Genomic DNA, 20,741 nt, shown 5'->3' on the forward strand with positions numbered 1-20,741 from the left:
GTTCCTGTGATTTAAATGCATGTCGCTTTGCAGTTCTACAATTGAATTACGTATTCGTTTCCAAAAGATATTTCGGTATTTGTGTGCCTCCGTTTTATTAGAACGTATTTTTAGTAGGTACACATTTGTAGAGTCGACCTACCTTAAATTGCACATCGATGTGATGTAAACATAGAAAATCATTTGTATATTGTGCTGTGCAAATATAATCCTCCTTCTGACCAATCAACAACAGTAAGTCATGGTTTCCCCAATATGTTTTAACCCAGTCCCCAGAGTTCACATGGCCCTATGTACAGCATGTCATGGTCAATATGAATTGGCGACAATACACGTTCTCTTAAAGTGCTACATTTCTCATTGGAAATAGTTCCATACATTGTTATGTTATCTTATTGGGTTCTGGATAACGCACTGCTGACATTTGCATTGCCTCCAGGCTCTCTGGCAGATTTGGAAGAGAACGGGTGAGCTTGCTTTGTTGGGAGGAGAAGAAAGGCAGGATAACAATGCTTTGTTTTGAGGTTGCAGATTGGAAGTACCCAGAGCGCTGAGTGTTTTGAAGATTTCTAGGTCTGAAGTGTATGAGGCACCAAATGTGGTGTCTTCAGAAGAGTGTCCTCATGCTTATACTGTGGGCGGGTGTTGGCCAGGGGCTGAGCATGTTCGTTGTAGTTAGCTAACGTGTGAGCTTGTGATGTTCAATGTTTGGTGAGAGGTTATCGTTTTATAAATGCTGTGTGTGAGTTGCTGGTTTGCGGTTGTGTGTCGTAAGTAAGGTAGAGAGAAAGGAATGGTTAATTAAAAGGTAGGGAGTGTTCTTGGGATTTCTTTAGTGCTTTGAAATGATTGGTCTTGATGTCAGTTGTATTATGGTGAGAAGTGTTTCATATTAGTGGATGATGTGTGACGATATCTTGTGTTGAGGTTCAGATCTTCTGGGATATTGGGACTTGGTGGAAAATATGTAAAGAACAAAACAGTTTTAAAATTTCCGGTAAATGGAAATTGTGTAGTGGAAGTGCATCTTGTTAGGCATAATATCCAAAATATAATAGTCTTATGTTAATCTTTCCTTTGTGTCACTGATTACCTTCACATTGTTCTCATCCTCCACTAATAATAGCAGGCTTATTACCCATTTTAAATTGCTCTTTGCCCATGTGGGTGGTTTATTCAATATCCAGTATATTAAGCAGGCTCAACCGTTTAAAGCTAAAATGCTCTCACAACGTCTAAGACCTTGCTTAAACATGACTTTCTCATGTATTTATTATGTGTAATATTTGAAGATACTGGAAATCACCAGGAAACATGGATGAAGCTGGAGTCTTGAGAATATAAATGTAAGTAGGTTTATTGTAAGTTACAGGGCAAGTTGGGTGAAAAGAGGCAGGAGCTAAACTGTAGGCATCCTCTCAGATGAGTTCTCCCATCCTGAATCCCCAACTGACATTATTGGAACTCTGATGACCCATGGAGTTCCAGCTGAAATCACAACATTCCACTGCCTGCAATGGTGAACACATTGCAGGCAGATACTACACATCCCCTTTCCTTCCACTGGAAACACAAGCAGAATGAACAAACTAGGCACTCTGAAACCACCAAATATGCAACACCCATTACAAACCTACCAGAATCATGCCACAATCACTCAGGCCTGCCACGCCCACAGCACAAGCGTGTACTCACGCAACCATCAGGAAACTAAACTAACATCCAGGTACACCATCAAAATACATCCTCACATCCATAAATGCATCACAACCATAGCCACATATACACCAACATTCTTTCCAGAAAAACCTGTAATTTGCCTCATTCAGTTGCACTGTCCACACATACTCCCACTGCCTGCAAGAAAACACATACAAGTGGGAAAAGATTGAAGTGGGAGATTGGGAGAAAAAGCTCCCCCCAATCTCATCATGACCATGGCCTAGAGGATCGCGGCCCATGCACCCACCACGGGACGAGTTCATCTATCTACCAGATGACAAAATACCCTTGTTCAAGAACATAAGGATATGCCCACCAGCCTGTCCGACTCAAGCCGACATCTGCGGCATGGATGAACTCGACTAAGACAACAGCCACAAGCACCCACATCATTAGAGATGCCACAACGACCTAGCCAACTGCCAAGAACACATGTGCCACCATGCACACTGGTCACTCACGCACCAGCCTACACGAAGAACATATTCAGTGCTATGACGTAGGTGACTGACACACCCACTGACGTGCATCTTTGTTATGAAGAACTCGCGTATACGCTTGCTGACGCTTCTCCCACCTCTCGCCTTGTGATGACAACATAATGTAGACATAACATTGCTTATGACGCCATGTCAAACCGCGACATAGGTACCATGGATTATGTATCGTCACCCATGAACTAGGCCTGAGTAGGCCGCAAGCAAGAGCCTCACCATGAAGACTGTATGAGCAAGAATACAAGTGCTGATCACGCAGAACAAGCCCAGCGAGAGCTCATAGCCAAGGGCACGATGTTGCAACTCGTATGCTACCAGCCAGCACCAAGGTCACACCTGTAAGCAAAGCCAGGCACACAGAAACGAAATACAACTTTAAATGTGCAGAATTCCGCTCCAGCTACGGTCTCTCCACACGTGACCAATCTGATCTGGCAAGGTGCCAGACCCACGAGACATAAATCGCCTGGGTCCCACTTCTGGGACACAGGTTGCAACAGCGAAGTGGCAAGATGGACACCTACGGCAATGGGAATTACCTGCTTACAGGCCTATGAGCGAACCCGTACATTGTCTGCACAAACACATAGTTACACATTGTTGCTAGTGACAGGTACACCGCGAGCTGGGAACGACGATGGTCCCAGGCTTGGGGGCTTGCGGGAGGACCAATCAGAACACGGGGGGACTCATCACTGACGCCACTAACATTAGCCAATCATCAGGGGTCTTCGTGTAACGATTATCAAGTATCTAATAGAAGGGACAGCCCAAGTATACCACCTGACTCCTCCTTAACCACTAATAATTTTCTCTATATGTATCCTATACTAACCCTACCACTCGAGGAACCAATCCGAAGTGGCAATTTATTTTTTTGCTAACTTTCCCAGGTGACGCTAGTAGCGCGTCATACTGCTGTAAAAAGGGCCTGCGAGCCCCACTAACTTTGAGAGTCTGGACACACGCGTACGATCCAAGACCCATCCCTGCCGTTGTTATAATAAACAGCAGAACCACCTTGCTCCTTGTGTGTGTCTCATACTCATTTTGGGAAGCATGGGAGGAGTTGGGGCCTCCCAGCCCGGAGGTCCGCAGACGGCTCAGCTGACCCCGGGAAAAACACCACGACAAGTTGGAGGCACTGCTGAGATCTGTTTAAGGTCTACCTTTTCAGTTTTTATTTTTCCAAGGCCTCTCGTTGCGAGGAGGCCCGGCGGCACGGCCCCCGCTGCGCTGCCCCCTTTTTGAGGACTAAGGACCATTGCAGAACTGCGAGAAGACCGGACAGCGCAATCCGGATGTTGGCCCTCGGGAGCCGGTTGAGAAGTATCCTGCCCGCGGTTGGCGAGTGTCCAGACGTGGTCCAGAAGAGGGGAGGTGGCGAGCCGCTTGGAGGGGTGCATGCAGTCGGCGGGAGGTGTTATTAAGGTGTGTGGCGAAGATTTGATCAATTAGTGTTGATAGACAAGTGAGTGGTAACGGGACAGGCATGAGAGCCATCCTCTACCACGTCACGGAAGAAGGGTGGGTGGAGCCAGAAGGCACCACGTGCAGTTGCTCGTAGACATTGATTGGTCTAGATAGTGGCCACCTGTAGAGGGGGTGTGTGTGTGGCTTTCCTACGAATTGGCGTTTTCGATCAATGAGTAGATGAGGATCCCTATTGATCGAGCAGTGAAACTCGATAGATAGATGACGTTTTCCTGTAGGAGGTAGCTAGATTGTTGCCAAGTACAGAAGATAATTGGCTGGTTATGCCCTCCCGGCGAGGGGCGTGTCACACGCGAAGCGATGCAGCATGCGCAGTCCGATAATAAGAGTGTATTGTTGGTTACCTTGTTCCGGGCGAAACAAGAGGACAGTTGTGGGGTTAACGGGGATAAGCGGTTAAAACTTATTGCGCGCTCTCTTGAAGTGTAAAGATCTTACCGGTAGTTGTTGAAAGAGGTTGGTGACGTCACCCGTAGGGCCTTCATAGGACACATTAACCACATCGCATTGTTGAAGGGTGGTGGGGAAGTAAACCGAGTACAAGGGCAGTAAAACGGAGGTGAGGGAGGTGGGGGGGTGTGCATGGAGACCTCCGGCCACCCCAAATAAGGGACAGGTGGAAAGGGGGAAGTGGCCGCGCACGGAGAACGCCGGCCACGCTGAGTGAGGTGGAAGAAGGAGGGGAGGAGAAAAAGTAGGACGGCTGTACAAGCACATCACACAGGGAACACAGCCGCAGGGGGCTTCGTGCGCCATGGCCGCAGGGGGCCGTAACGGTATCAAGGAAGAAAACAAACAGAGGAAAAGGACTGCATATTTGTAATTGTTATATTTGGCTGTTTTACTTTTAGCAGACGGTCGAAAGTCCCCAATCTACGGGGCCAGGTAACGACATCTGTACTGAAGGGAGCTAAAAACACAGTGTAACCATGTCATACGGGTTGGGATCGGGAGGGTGGGGGAATACCCTGACTACCCCCTCCAGCATATTTGTAAAACACTATCACCCCATAGGGAAAAACTCATCAAATATAGCATAGAATGGACACAAGGGACAGACAACAAAATGGCAACACCCTGGCCGCCTAACGGCAGTTTTGACCCATACGTCCAACACTCACTACTGACACACATACATAACACATACAAAGGGAAGAAGTTGGCACATCACGTGGAGGTGTTTAATTTGTGGAGGATGTTCCAGGGGTCCCGACCAGGGCCAACCAGGATGTTCACTGTGGAAGGGACGACAGAAGGGAAGGGGAATGAGGAAACAAAGGAGGGGAAGGAGATTAAGGAGGAAGAGGGAAATGGGGAAAAGGCGACTACATGAAGTAGAAGTAAGGAAGGAAGGGACCGACGACATGCCCCTAGCGAAAGTAGTGAAGAAGGAGGAAGGTGGGTTATATCCTGTGACGGAGCTACAAGAAGCAGCAAGGCAACAACTGACGGCAGCTGAGGGGTATTCGAACCCCACGTACAGCCCACCACCATATACAGCTACAGGTAGCTACCCGGGGGGGAGGAGGTGACAAGCACGGTAGGTTCGACTTGCACAAAGATGCGCACAAGGTGAGGGAAGAACAGCGAAGAACCCATTCCAAACATAGGACACGACGAGTGGGTAGCAGCGCAGGTGCTCTTAAAGCTGCGGGGGACATTAACAGGAGAAGAAAAAGAGGTGGTAAGGAGAATGAACAAGGACGACGCGGGTAGCCCTGGAATAAGAGGCGAGGAAGGTAACACGAGAGACGGGGAGCTGTCACAAGAAGAGGAGGAGATGTTGGAGGAACGATTGGCTGAATTAAGGGATGAGCGGAGTGCACTGATTAAACAGCTCGAGAAAGAGGCACGAGGAAGAAGGAGGGAAAGGAAGGAAAGTAGGGATGAGTTAGAGAGAATAAAGGACCGAACTGAAGAAAGGAAGAAGGAAGCGGAGAGAATGAAGGCAATAGCAGAAAGGGTATCCTGAGCAGCACAGCGTGACAGGAAAAGAGAGGAAGAAGAGAAAGAAAAGGAAATGGAACTATGGAAGAAGAAAATACTCTCCGAGAGCACCAGGAAATACAAAGAAGGTAAAGTAATAGAAAGCATATTGGAGAGAGAAAGAAAGAAATGGGAAAGGAGGAGAGAGGAAGAAAAAGGATATTAGAGAAAGTAAGTAGTGAGGTGATGGAGGAATTGAAAAAGAAAAGAGAGGAAATAGGTGGTGAAATAGTGGAAAAGAAGGAAGAGGAAAGAAGAGAGAGGAAAGGGGGAGTGGGGTAAGAACATATGTGCGTCGGGATGCAGAAGTAGCTACAACATCAGCGCAAAGGGGAGCAACTGGTAAAGGAGAACAGGAAGTAACGGATTTAATAGACTTAAAAACGGTGACGATCAGCGGGAAAAGGACAGATTGGGGGTTGTCGCTCCTGGATGAATTTTGCAGCAAAGAAGAAGAGGGAGTAGGGGGAGCAAGAAGAAGCGGTGGTAGGGAGAGCTTAGACAAATTGTACATTACACGCACAAACAGGGAATCACCCTGGGCATGTAAAAAGAAGGAAGAAGTGCAGGGAAGTTAGGAGCAAGAAAGAGGAGTGGCAGGAGGACAAACACGTGCAGTTACACCCGCATCATTACGCCCAACACGCCCACCCACACCCACATCACAATAATGAACACACCCCGTACGCCGCCAGGCTCAGAGACCTCCCGGGACGCAGGCAGGAAGAACGGGCACACACACCTGCAGTAAACAAAGAAAGCAATAGGAGAAGGGGGAGGAATGAAGGAGAAGCTACGACAAGCAGCAGCAATATGGACATGGCAGAAGATCTAGTTGACACAGAGGAAGAGGAGGAGTATACAGACTCCACCCCGCGACAACTAGGGGGACAGATGGGGTACAATTTAATGCCACTATTGGAGATGGGAGGGGTTAGAACACAATGCATCCCTTGGAAGCATGCCGATAAGGAGAATATAAAGTGCAGGCTCCCATCACTAAGTGGAGGAGCGGGGAAATGGATATATGAGATGGAAAAACACACCATAGGACAGAAACTAGCAGTAGGAGACGTGAAGGGTCTATCAATATCGATATTGGGGGACGCGGCAGACGACATTTGGAAGAGGGAAGGATTCCCTGGAGTTACAATAATGAACACATCACATGACGGGGCGCCATTTGCGAACTGCAGGTATGCATTATGGCAAGCCCTGAGGGTGCAGTATCCAGACACATCAGATATAGGGGCAATTAAGTCACGCAAGATGCGTGAGAACGAAGATCCTGTTGATTATATCCAGGAGATTCAGGAGAAGTGGCGCATGGAAACTAGAGAGCAATGGGACAAGACACCGGCAATTTTTTACCACATACTAGTACAAGGGCTTCCGGAGGCAGTACAAAGACAACTGAAGAAGATAGTGGGAATGGAAGCTAAGGCCTGGCCGGAAATACAATTTACAATAGTACACCATTGTAGGATGTGGCAAGAAAAGATGAAACAAAAGGAAAAAGATAGGAAAGCAGAAGAGGCAAAATTTGTGCAGAAAAAAGTAACTAAGTACACCATGGAAGGAGCACTAATAACTACACCAACAACAATGACACCAAACCCCACGCAAGTAGTGGCTGCACAAGATCCCTCACAGCTACAAATAGCACCACTACCACAACCACCACAACTTATAACACAACAGGTGCCACCACCCCCACCATACACGGCTCCCATAGGAGGAGGGTACATGCTACCGTGCTACCGGGAAATGGATATTATAACAACACCAGGGGAAGGGGCGGAATGATGAGAGGGAGGGGATATGGCCCACCTGCACAACAGCAAGGGGGAGGATTTCGGAGAAACTACCCCAATGGGCAACAAGGGTACCAAGACAATGCAGGGAGTTTCCCATGACAGGCCAGGGAACCACCTGTATGTTGGGTTTGTGGAATGTTAGGACACATGTCGTGTACGTGTAGAATGAGACCCTCCCCACCAGTATGGGGGGAACAAGGACCATAAGGGCCTATGAGGGAGCAGCAAGGTTTCCAACAACTGCAGGGAACACAACAGAACAACACACAGCTACTCAATCAGAGAAACCATGTTCTTCATGCACATTGTACTAAATGAGTCAAATGCAAGCCGAAGAGAGACTTATCTCTGGGGTGAGTGCTGGCCTCCTGCCTGGGCACTCTCAGGTCCGGTAACAAGAGCAGTTCAATGCTGCAAAGAGAGCGTGAGTTACTAATCTGTGTGTGTTTACAACACACACACAACACCATTCATGCCCCAAACTAAGTGACTTTTCCACAAACAAACACTCTTGTCTGCTGCTTTGTACGTATACGTTAGCTTGCCCCCGTAATGGTTCACGCACTGTCAATGCAGTAAGGCAGGCACACATGGGCGCGCAGTAAATGGAAGACCAATGTGTCAAGAATCACACATGATAGAATGGTCCCTGGGTGAGCTGCTAGACGCGTATAGCGAGGTGCGACTTCAGTACAAGTGGTGTTCTGGCAGCCGCGGATTTCAATAGGTAGCGCAACTGGCAATTTGCACATGCAAATGATATGCACTGCACTCGAGTCTGTGCCTCGCTGGGTGCCCCTTTGCACTGAATACAGGCTAGGAACGCTACTGTGCTAATAACTCAGCTTCTATAGAGCAGGGGGGACTCGAGGATATGTGCGACGGCCTCTGCGTGTGCCCCTGACAACTTGTAAACCTACTTGGCGTTTGTTCCTCAATGCATCTTAGCTGTACTGTGTGCTTCTACAACAATGCCTGGCCAAGCTCCCCAGCACTGCCGCTACTTAGTATGTATGTGCAAGTAGCCTGGTGGAAGGTTGACTGTGGTGTGGCCCCTTGTGCTGCTCACCTTACTTGGAGCTCCTGGAAACATGTCTGCTTCTGTCGGACGTCTGAGCTCAAGCCCCGTGCTTCTGCTTGCACACACATGCGCATGTGTGCACCACCCAATGTGGCCAGGTTTCAGTAGTACTCGGCCCATGTCTGCTGGGAAAGGGAGTCTGGAGGCTCATTTTCCTGCAGAAAGGGCATAACAGATATTAATAAGGCTGGAAAGTTCCCTGTGTGTGTGTCATGCTTGTTGTCACTGGGCCATGTTTGAGACCTACATCCGAACTCCTCCCACCATCAGTGTGACTTTGACAGCCAAAGGGTGCAGGCTACTGTCTACAGCATGAAGTGCATCAAGCACACATACAGGAAAGAAAAGAACATACATCACAATCAACATCAATTAATGGAGATATCAATCATGTACTCACCCAAATTGATTGCAGACATACCATGGAGAAAACCCACTTAATCCCCACTAGGGGTGTTACCACAAGTAGTACAGCAGCAGACAGGCCACAGATATGATGAAAGTCCAATGCCCTTGTGTAAATGGTTGTTACACCGAACCATCCTTGCAAGCCCATGGATAAGGGAAGCAGGAGTGGCATATGTGAGTCAGGACCCCAATCTGGAAACACATAGATGACGAAGCTTGAAGGGCCCAGCTGGAACAATGCACAATAGACAAGCAATTTTAAGCTATATTAACTAATTAAACTAACTATAAAAAACCTATATTACCTAATTAAACTAGCTATCAAAAACCATATTGACTATTTAAACTAACTATAAAAATCAAAAATAGCCACATACGACAGGGGGAAGGCACCCAGGAGGGGGGAGGTACAGGATGCACCTCAACACCCACATGCAATGATGTTGAGACAAAAAAAAACCTCCATGGACTCTACGCCGGCACAGCCCGACCTGTGTGAGAGATAAGCCGTCGTCCTCATCACCCTCTGGGCGAAAAGGTTGATGTGGCACAGTAATCTGACCACGCCTATGCGCAGCCTGCCCCATCGTCATCAGCAAGTCTGCGGGACGGGTGAGCCTGGTTCTGTGCGGCAATGACACGTAGGTCAGCATGTAGAACCTCATGTGATACGCGTGCTTCCTCTTACAAGGTAACACATGTAACACAGAGTTTTTCCTGCATGGCCTGGCTGGACAACTGGTACACCTACCGGCAAGCATGTAGCTCAGCCAAGATGGTATTCTCTAGCTGCTCCAACCTCTCCTCTGACCGCTTCCTCTGGGACATCAAGAGCACACCCAGAGTAGATCTCAGGGATTCATAGTCAACCCTCATGGCCTCCATGTGTGCCTCTGCATGAGCAGCAATTGCTTGACGCAAAGACACCATTTCAGCCCGATGTGCCCTGTCCGAGGCCGCCATGCCCAGCCTGAGCGAGCGGGCCGTGGAGTGTGTCGCCCGCTGCTGGAGTTCCACCTGCCTAGCAGGGGGGAGCACAGATTGGGCCACACATTCCATGCTCTCAGCGATGTTATCAATTGCTGCCCCTGGTGTTCTGAATTGGCAACCATGGCTTGCTCCCACTCAGTATACCCCAGTGTCGTGCCGCCACCACGTTGCTGGGCTTGACACCTGCGGGGCCCAAGGAGCCGACGTCCTTGTTCGGTTGTCACCACCTGCGCCTGCAGGACTGCATTCCTCCGTTGACGTGATGCCCCAGGCACATCAGCAACTGGTGTGGAGGGTGACCCTGTGTCCCGATCCACCACAGGCGGAGGGTCCACCACCGTCTGGCTCCTCAGTGCAGGTGTCGCGGACAGAGGAGCATCCACATCAGAATCACTCACCGTTGACAAATGGACCCGACGCACATCCAACTGAACATTGTAGTCAGAGTGATCATCCGGGCTAGACTTATTGCTAGCCCTAGACAAGATGGTCTGGAACACAAGTGGGTTCTTGTGGTCTACCACCCCATCACCCCACTTGTGCTGGGTTGCTGGTGTGATAGCAACCCTGTGCCTGGCATGACAACATCATCCTCTGGCTCTATTGCGTCATCATCTGAAAAGTGGAAAAAAATAAACATTTGTACACATGTCTGAAGCACATAACACACAAAAACACATAGACATCACATTGACAGCCAACACATGAAGCAGACATGTCACACACAAATGAGAACCTGGCATGCATTCAGTGGCCTTGATATGCAAACACATTCCAAAAGCAGAAAAGGATGTGTCTAAATAGCAAAGCCTACACAAGTACAAAATGTAGTATATGAACTCCATCAGACACCACCTCTGTCAGGCACATATCACAGGCAGAAAAGACAGATGGCAACTAAGAGATGCAACACACCATAAGCATGTCTGAACTGCAAATTGATTACTGCTGCAAGTGAATCTAAACACACAATGACACAGGTAACATACATGTAGACATGCATCACTAAAGCACCATCAGCAATATAGCTCCATCCATCTGCAGCTCGGCCCGTACCGGGTGGCATGGCCCATGTAGATATAGTGAATGTCCCAAGCAAAGCAAGGGCCTGCAACTAGGCACGAGGGATCATAACGCCCAGTACCGTCTGTGCCGCAGGACATGAGGACTCCACAACACCTCTCAGGGCCTGATTGAGCACATTGGGCTATGAATGTGCCCTATTCCATCATTCCTTGTGTAAAATCTCCACGCCCAGGACCCACCATATTAGCTAAGTGGGCCTGGGCATACACACACTGCACAACAGTGAACCTTCAGGATCATGCGAGTTCCACATAACGTACGCAATGCAGAAATCTCACCAGCATAAACGTCAATAAACTACATATTAGTCAGTCAACAAAAAAGCTGCGGAAGACACATGTGTAAATGAACACATTCACAAACACATAAGTGAGTACTCGCAATGTTGCACTACACAACGTTGAAGCTGCTTGCATATGTACATGTGAAAGTGTTAAAAAACACCCATTTCCCCATACTCCTGTATTGTGAACATGACCAGCATCCAATACACCAAAGCAAGCAGCTATAACGCTGCTTGCTTTGATGTATGTGGAAGTGCACACATACACACGTGAATGAAGCTCCACAGTCATTACAACCCGATTGGCAGGCTACATTCAATCAGCACCCTATGCCAGTTGGTATTGGCCGCAGGTTGACCAGTCAACCTATCTAAACAACCACTAGGGAGTTCCAATACTGAGTACATGTGTCACAGGATGCACCTGTGCCGTGGCATTCATGACAGAGAAGGGATGAAAATCTGACCATACATGCCAGGTCACTTTGACATTGCATCAGTGAGTAGGCATGTAGAACGGTGTAACACGGCTCAGAAGTGGGTTGATGCAGTGCAGAACATGTGTGCATTATCCACTATCTACATGAACAAGTACATTATGATGTCTGTCAATAAACGTGAAGGCAGTGTAAGGGCAAGTTCAGGAATCACGTGCAATTAGCATGCAATGGGTTGCATGGCTACAGCAAACCCCCCACCCAAGTGAAAATGCAGGGAGGCATTGCATGGCAGCGAAAGGGTGACCAGAGACCTGTGTATTGGCAGACAGTGTTGACTAGCGTCAATTGCATCATCTGAGTCAACTGGCAACACAGCATATGATAATGGGACAGTAAGCAGGGCACATGATGAACCCTCAATAGTACACCCATGTGTGCAGAAGCAACTACACCAGTTGAACAGAGTCAGGGGGCCTGAAACAGGGGGAGGCCTGTGCCCCACACAGACTGTGACACCCTAAACATGTGTGTGATGCAGGACTGAGCCAGAATGGGCATGGAATGAATGATCAAATGCCATGAAATGTAGGTCATCCTGGACACGTACTACAATGATCATCCAGTCAAGGACACATAAGGGCATACATGTAATGCACACGGAGCATGAATGGACACTCATGTCCCTGCAGAGCATCTGCCATCTGCACAGTCCAAGTGAGACACCCTGTGTCAAGGACAGAGGATGTACACCAGTTGAGGAGCAAGGGAGCATGCCTACATGGAGTACCCACATGCAGGCAGAAGACACATGCACATCAGTCATGCAATGACATAGTCCCAGTGCTGAGAGGAAAGATACCCCAGGCAACATGCAGAAGGGCCAGTGAGCTGGAACATGGACCGGAGGGGCAGCTGGGTGACTAGCATGTGAGTAGGCTGCAAGTGTGGTGATGAGGACAGACCCCGTCCGCTCTACATGTCTAGCATCCTGCACAGCAGTCACACATCAATGAAGCATTGCATGACTTGCACATGAGAATCATGTACACATGACATGTAGTGGCAGTCAAGCAAGGCACATCACACAAGCAAACCACACATGGCCTCGACAAACATGTGACAACACTCACTGGAAGGGGCATCAAAGTCCAGCATCTCTCCCACTCGTTGGACCAATCCTGCTGGTATGAACTCTGCAACAACTGACTCGTGCGAAGTGAGGTCTTCCTCCTCAGGTGGTGGCCCACTGCCAGTCACCAGAGTCATGTTGTAATTAGAGGCACGCTTCGCCTTAGCAGTGCGTCTGAGTTCATCCCAAAGCTTTTTGCACTTTTGAGCTGTGCGCACCTCATGGCCAAATGTACTCACACAATCCGCAACTTGCTTCCAGTGGGACATACGATGGGCAGCCGTAGTGTGACAATTTGGCCCCACTAGCATATCACGGCACGTAGTCCACAAGGAAGTCCATTTCCTTCACGCAGAAAGGCTTCTTCCTCGACATACCGGAGGCCAGAGCTGTGTCTGGGGTCCCAGCCTCTACTTCAGGTGCAACCTTCCTCCTCTTGGGCATTAGTCCGGACCCTGACTGGCAAATGCCGCCCTAATCAGTATGGGCAGTGGCGCTAGTGGATTGAACCAACAGAGTGGCAGGTGGAACAAGGATGGAAGCCCTCAATTGCGCCAGTGGCTGCTGGGTGTCCTGGAATGGACCCTGCACAGAAACATCTGCTGTGCCAGGGTCATTTCCCGGGACTGTCCTGGATGGTAGACTCACAACCGGGCTGGTGTCGGCTGCATCTGCCCATGTACTTGCCAACACCTGGCTGCTCGGGGCAGCAGATGACAATACTGCCCCAGGGACACGTGCATCGGTCAGGACAGCCCTGCGTGCACTTATGGTGTGCTTCCTGACCTCCTGGAAATCTTCCGGGGACTCTTCAGGTGCCAACGCAGCCTGCGCTGGCAGACCCTGAGCCTGGGTGGTGGTGTCCACAGCTGCACCTGCAGCTACCACTACCCTTGGGCCCGTGGCAGTCGCTGAAACGGACTGCCGGGTCACATGGGCGCCAGTGCCAGATGCAAGAACTACATCTCTCGGAGCCGCAGGGGGTGGTGGCATGACAGCACCGACATGTGGCACAACATCGTGCCAAACTGGCGCACAACTGCCTCTTCCCCCTCTGCAGCCACCCTGGACACCCTATAGTCCCTCTACTCCCTGGTCACCCCGGCCACGTCCCTGACCATGCCCGCCACGTGGAGTACACCCAGCTGAGGCGCCCCTCACCTTTCGTGGCCTCCCAGCCATGCCACAGATGTACTAGTGCAAGCACAGATGTAGTAGTGCCAATGGGAGGTGTACACAACAATTGTCCTGGGAAATTGGGGTGAAGGGGGTGGGATATAAGATGTTAACAGCACCCCTGCACCTGCAAGGCTGTATGTGACCCCGGTAGCCACGTGTGTGGAATTAACCTCCTGCAGTACGCGGTGGAACCCAGGGACACAAAAATACGTACGCTTGGGACACGCAGGCTACAATGACCTCGAAAATGGAACGCGATACACATGGGGGCCCGCTGTGGGAAAAATAGCGTGCGCGACTCACCGTCTAACTAGCGTGATTATGAAAAACAGGAGTAGCCAATACCCCCGCCAAAAGAAGATACGTCCTTGATCTGCTGTGAAGTTGTGTTGGCGCGCGAAACAGCACGAAGTAGCAACACACACGTCGTTCTCCACGAAAAGGCACGTACAGTGAACGGCTGGCCCGCTCACCTTTAACCCGTGCTGAGGGAAACACCTGTGCGCGCCACTTCTCTTACACGCTTATGCCCTTTCCCCGGATTACACACATTAACACACGGACGTGCTGTTTTCTCACATGCTGAATCACTATGCACCTGTGATGAGAGGAACGCCCGTGCGTGTTACGTCGCTTACGCGCTAAGGGCCTATTCTCGAATTACACGCTGACATGCTTTTTTTTTCACGTGCCAAATCACTCCGTATCAAGCTGGCCACGCGACAACACACGGAAGACCACACTCCTGCCCAGAAGGCCATTTTCCTGCCCCCAGAGCCCCGAACAGACTCCCACTTGCCATCTGCTGTTGCCTGCCTGCTGGCCACGTGCCCTGCTATTTGGTGCCTGCACGTCAGCCATGTGCAGGGGTCCAGTTACTGTGACCACCCCTGCTGGAACAGAAGACACCTGACTGGTATTCCATCGCTCCACACCCCAGCCCCAGGACCCAGTTGCCCACCCACACCTGCCTCAGGAGTTGCCATGTCCAACACAACACCATCTGGCACCAGTGGCAACACCCAGCAGAGAGGCAGAGGGCTGCCAGCTTCACTGCCAATGAAGTTGGCATCCTGGTGGAGCAAGTCCTGGGGCATTATGATGCCCTTTTCGGAAGTTCACGTGGCAACAATGAAGGAAGGAAGAGGATCTGGAAGGACATCGGGGCTGCCATCCACATGGAGGGGGTGGCAGGCCGCGACATGCAACACATCCGGAAGCGCTGGGAGGACTTCAGGTCCAGGACCCTCAGCAAGGCCCGTTGCCTCTTGAAGGCAGCGCATGCAGAGGGGTGCCGGGCCCACCTTACCAACATCCAGATGAGGGTCCTGAAACGCATACACCCAGCGCTCCACCTGTAGGTCCTTGAGAGGCAGACCTGCCCGGAGTTGAGCGGTAAGTGTCCATGCATACTGATTGAATGCAGTGCATGTTGAGGTGTGCCATGAGTGTGCAGGTTAGACATATGTCTTGAAAGGCCCATGAATGGATGTGTATGTACAGGGACATGAGCCTGCCGCATGTGAGTCCAGTCATGTGTGAGGCAAATCAATGGTGTATGTGTTCAAATGCATGATGCCCAAATGCATGTGTGAGTGCACACATGTTTCCATTTCTGTGTATGTACTGCGGCATGTTTGTGGTGTTCCACCTTCATGTATGTGCACAATGTACATGTGCGTGTGTATGTATTTGACATATGTGCCACTGTGATACACCATGGATGCATGTGACACTGACATGTAGGAGGCTGATTTGCAGATGTGACATGGATGCCGAGCATTTCACTGCGACAGGTGGTGGAGATGTACAGATGCATGTATGTCTGGTGGCATGTGTGCATGTGTTCAGCATTGCCTTTGTTGCATGTGATGTCGGGCTAACCTTCCGATGCACATGCTATTGTATGTGTATGGATGGTGCTGCCTGTTGCAACATTCCTGTTGATTTGCGCATGTGTGTGGGTTCAAATGAAATGTGTGTTGGGGAGTGCGATGCCATGTGTGAAGTGTGACACTGCCACTCATGTGCAACTGTCATGTGTGTATCACACCATTGTACAGTGCCCTGATGCCTGTGTTCTGTCTCTCCCTGTGTGCAGCGTCAACTGATGAAGAGGGCGGAGACGGTGCTGTGGAGCACAGCGGCAGGGATCCCACCGCCAGCCAGAGACGCAAGGCCCAGCTCCCCTCCCATGTTGTCATCTTGTCGGGGGGTGAGGAGTCTGGAGCTGCAGCCGCGGCCACAGCTGCCGAGGGTAGGTCCAAGAGGCAGAGGTCGGAGGTGGACTCCTCGGCAGTAGAAGGGGCAGCTGAGACCCCACAGGGGCCTATGGAGGAAGATGGCACAGAGTCATCCAGGTTGGTGGGGGGTTTGGTTGAGGAGGAGGCTGTGGAAAGCCCGCGAACGGGTTGGAGGGGGGATTCCACTGGTGCTAGTGGGGCAGAACAGGGTGTTAGGTAAGATTTCCACAGAGTTGGTAAATCTTCCTTTCCTGGTTCAACTCCAGAACTTTTTGCTTTTCTAGTGGGATATTTTTCATTAATACCTCAGTGAGTGGGAACCTTTTTCCACACTCACCTAATCTTTAACTCTTTTTATGGATGTCATTGTTAAGACTCTCCATAGTGTCTTTTTAAAGTTATCATGTCTAACAACTTATTGGAAATAAGTGGTGTTGTTGCGGGGTTGCCCTAGGGGCTCCCCATTTAACTTTCTTGTGCTAACCTTGAGTGAACTACAATTCCCAAGGGTAGAAAGGATCTTTGGATCCATTTTACATTTTATTCTGTGAAACCAGCACACTCCACCTTATGTGGAGTGCTGGGGAGATACAATGTATACCCTTTCACATTAAAACTGTAGCAATCCTGTTACAGTGACAAGCTTACTTTTAATGGCTGGCGGCAGTGATACATTTTACTAATTTCGTGCACCTTTACTGCGGGCTGTAATCACAGCTGCAGTAAAGGCACCTATGGGTGCTCATTTTAGCAAAATGGCCCCTGTCTTCTTTTTCTGCCATTTTAGTGTTTCTTGTTATTTCTTGTTACCTTCCCCTGACATCCAGGGCGGGAAATTCCTTTGTTTGAGTTTTGTCTTTGGAGGGAGTCCCCTGGACACCCCACCTAGGCTCCAGTCAGTCTGTAAGCACATGAAGTGGGGGAGGAGTCCAAAACTTCCCCCTCCTTTGTTTTACGCCTTCCTTCAACTGGGACAAATCCCAGTGGGGTGCTGGCTGTCCTGATTGGACAACCAGACGCCCCTTTTCTTGTAAAATGCGGGGAGATAATGCAGAGCTTGTGCTGTAGTTCCTGATAAATACTGGAAACCTGGAAGCTGAAGTCATGTCGACCACTGGAACAGAAAACCGAAGAGGATGACGAAGGAAAAGCGGTGGGAATGATTTCCAGCGACCGGAGAGCCTGCTATGTAACTGGAGCCTGCTGCAGCCCTTCCTTCCAATCGAACTGGGGTCTCCGAAAACGAAGACCCGAACCCAGAGCTGGTGCGAATCACTAGACTCAAGAAGACCTGCATTTTGATCCATCCCATGGGTTGCTGCGACCTTGCAATACCCTGTGACATCCAGCCATTCTGCGGTGCACGGCCTTCCGAATTCCGAATCTTGCGGAAACTTTGTGGGCATCCTGTGTATCTCAATAGACACAAATCGAGTCCAAAATGTCCCCTCACAAGAGTGCTGGACCTTTTAAATGACGAAAATTCAACCGTGATTTTCGGTAATCTTCTGTGCTCCTTGAAAAGATCCCTGCTGCAAAGTCCCTTCTGAGGTCTTGTGTTCAGTCTCCAGGGCACGGAATCCACTTCATTGCTGAGCTACTGTGTTGGCTTGGGTAAATACTCTCGTTAAGCTTGCTGGGATTTCTGTGTAGTCCTAGTGTGTTTTCTGTGATTGGGAGGTCCCTCATCCAGTGCACCCAGTCCCACTGCTAGAATCCTGCTGGGGTGTCTTCTGTGAAGCCCCTGGACCCTCTTCTAACCCTAGAAGTAAAGTACAGACCTGTTCGCCAGTTTTCCTAAGGAAACTCTGACTTTTGCTACTGAAGAACATATTCTAACACTGCCTGTTGGTCACTAGTCATAGTGACCCCTCCTTCTGCCACTGAGAACACTCATGCTCCAAGAATAAGGGAACCTCTTTGAAGGGATTGGGAATTCTGTCTAGAAAAGAAATCAAGCATTTTCCTTACTTGTAAAGAATTGGTGGGTAATAGTAATTCTCAGAGTGAACAGTTACAAAAGTTCTTACTGATCTTGAATGTGTGTTGCACTATTCTTAAAAGTATGGTTAACATCTGTTCTTCCTTAGCCACTGTTTTACCAGTCTAAAAGAAAGTAGATGTAAAGGTATTTCACTCTCCTGTGATTAGGTTATGCCTCTTTACAAAAGTAATGTGTTGGTTTCACCAGATTATTCCTGAAGAGTAATTGTATGAGTGTCCCCCAACTGGGTCTTGCTTCCTCTTACTTGCTTCTAACCTGTCCTCAATAAGTCTACATTAGGTTGTTGCCTACATAGAATAACTATTCAGTAGATTGTGACATTGGGTTTTACTTTCCCCTTCATTGTGAAGTTAAAGTATTTGGGTTTTACTTACCTTGTGTTAGCTGTGTGCCATCCAAAACAAGTTACCAGAGTTATTGCTTACCTCAGTCTGGGGATTCCCTGATTTCCAAAGCATCTGTAATTGTATATTACCACCTTAGGTTTTACTCACCTTGTATAACTGTGTGTTATGACAAAAGTAGTTATAGGTTTCTACTGCACCAAGAATAAGTGTTTCACTATTCACCAAAAAGTATATTGTTGAGTTGAGTGTTTATGTGATTTGTTCCAAGACTCACTGTACAACTGGAAGGCCTGCTGCCCTTGTATTACCAAAAGTAATCTGAAAGTAACCATCGGTCTTTTACTCCCAAAGAATAGGTTTGACCTATTCTAAAAGTGTATAACAAGATTTTGACTTCGCTAGAACTACTGTTAGGTGTTCCAAATAAGGTTAATACCCAGGTCTGTGTACTTTCAAGTATAGTGGTGCGTTTTATATTGTGATTTCATATAATGTGTTAGTACTTACTTAACCCCTAGATTTATCTGGGCCTACCTGTATTTAAATAAATCCTTTATTTTTACAATACATAGTGGTTCAGTGTTTCTTTGGATCATTTGTATTACATTTCACTTGTACTGTATCTACTGCCCGCTCTCCCTCCTAAGATAAGCCTGGATGCTCTGTCTATGCTACCCCGCACTCAGGTGGTACAGCCTTATACTAAGAGTGGAATCTTGTACTGCCTCAGTAGAATGGTTTTCCTAAGCCCTTAGCTGGACTTCAGAAAAACTGCCCTAACACTGTTGGCATGCTCTGGGATAAAGGTGGATTACATTACATTGACTATTGATATACTTTGTGTCCAAAGGAAACCATCCAGTAGGTTTGGTTCAGCCAAGGTAAAGTGTACTTATTGTATTTAACACAAGAACCAACACCATGGCCTGCTTTAGGCCTGAGTACTATTCTTATGCTGCAATGGAAAATGTGGTCACAATGTGTATAGAGAAGGGCCTCAATTGTGAAGGAAGTAAGCTTGAATTATTACAAAGGTTATGGTACCATATGCATGGTTTCAGTGAACCTATGTCCACTTCTAACAATATTGCTGGGAGTGAGGGCAATGAGGGTTCAGACAGCTGTCCAAACTCCTCAGAGGAGGAATGTGAGGGTTCCAATGAGGATGATATTAGTTCACCTCCCTCCCCTTCTTTTGCCTCTACCTTACTGCCTAACATGTGCTCTGAGATACCTAAGGAACTGAAAATAAGAACATTCCTGTGGAAAAACAATTTGGAAATGTGGGAATATGGGAAAAAGTATAACAGGTCTGTAGAAGACAGTTTTCTGCACCACTCTTCTTTTTCCAGGTTTTCTGTGTCTACAGCTTTGAGGTTCCCAGAATTGTTGAGTCAGTATCAGATGAAGTATGACATTGTTGTATGGCTGAAAACTTTCGACCTCACTTGTAAAAGGTTTGGTCTGTATGAGAGTGATAGAATACCCTGGGTTATTTTTAGACTTCCAAAGATAGACTACCAAGTGCTCTTGGATTTACATGAAGTAGAAAGAGGTAACGGGGATAGTGTAAAAACAGCTCTCATGGATAGATATAAGAAGACAGCTTCTCCATATCTAAACCTCTTAAGGGACTCTGAGAATAGAAGTAGGTAAAAAAGTGCTGTCTCCTCATCCCTTAAGAAATCTGTCAATACTGAGTATAGCAGTAAAACTGTGGCCTTAGACTCAGCTGAGCCCCCTTGTAAAAAGGCTGAGGCTTTTAACCTTGAAGTAAGAGATGTCCCCTTAGGAGACCCCTCCTTAGAGATAAAAGGCATTAACTGCCACTCTGAAGGGCACATTGGTGTAGCACCCATAAATTCAAATAGGGACAAAGCCCCTAGATCCCACAAAGCTAGAGGTCACTCCTGTGACCCCACCTTTAGCTGCTGCTAAGGGGATATAGCCCCTTGAAAAACCACATATAGTGGAAGTGGTTCAACTAGTCCCCAGAAACTTAAAAACTTCTGTCCAAGTACCAATATGGTGTAA

The sequence above is a fragment of the Ambystoma mexicanum genome, chromosome 5p (genome assembly GCF_040938575.1).
Source record: "Ambystoma mexicanum isolate Mex_15411 chromosome 5p, UKY_AmexF1_1, whole genome shotgun sequence".
NCBI classification, from domain to species: domain Eukaryota; kingdom Metazoa; phylum Chordata; class Amphibia; order Caudata; family Ambystomatidae; genus Ambystoma; species Ambystoma mexicanum.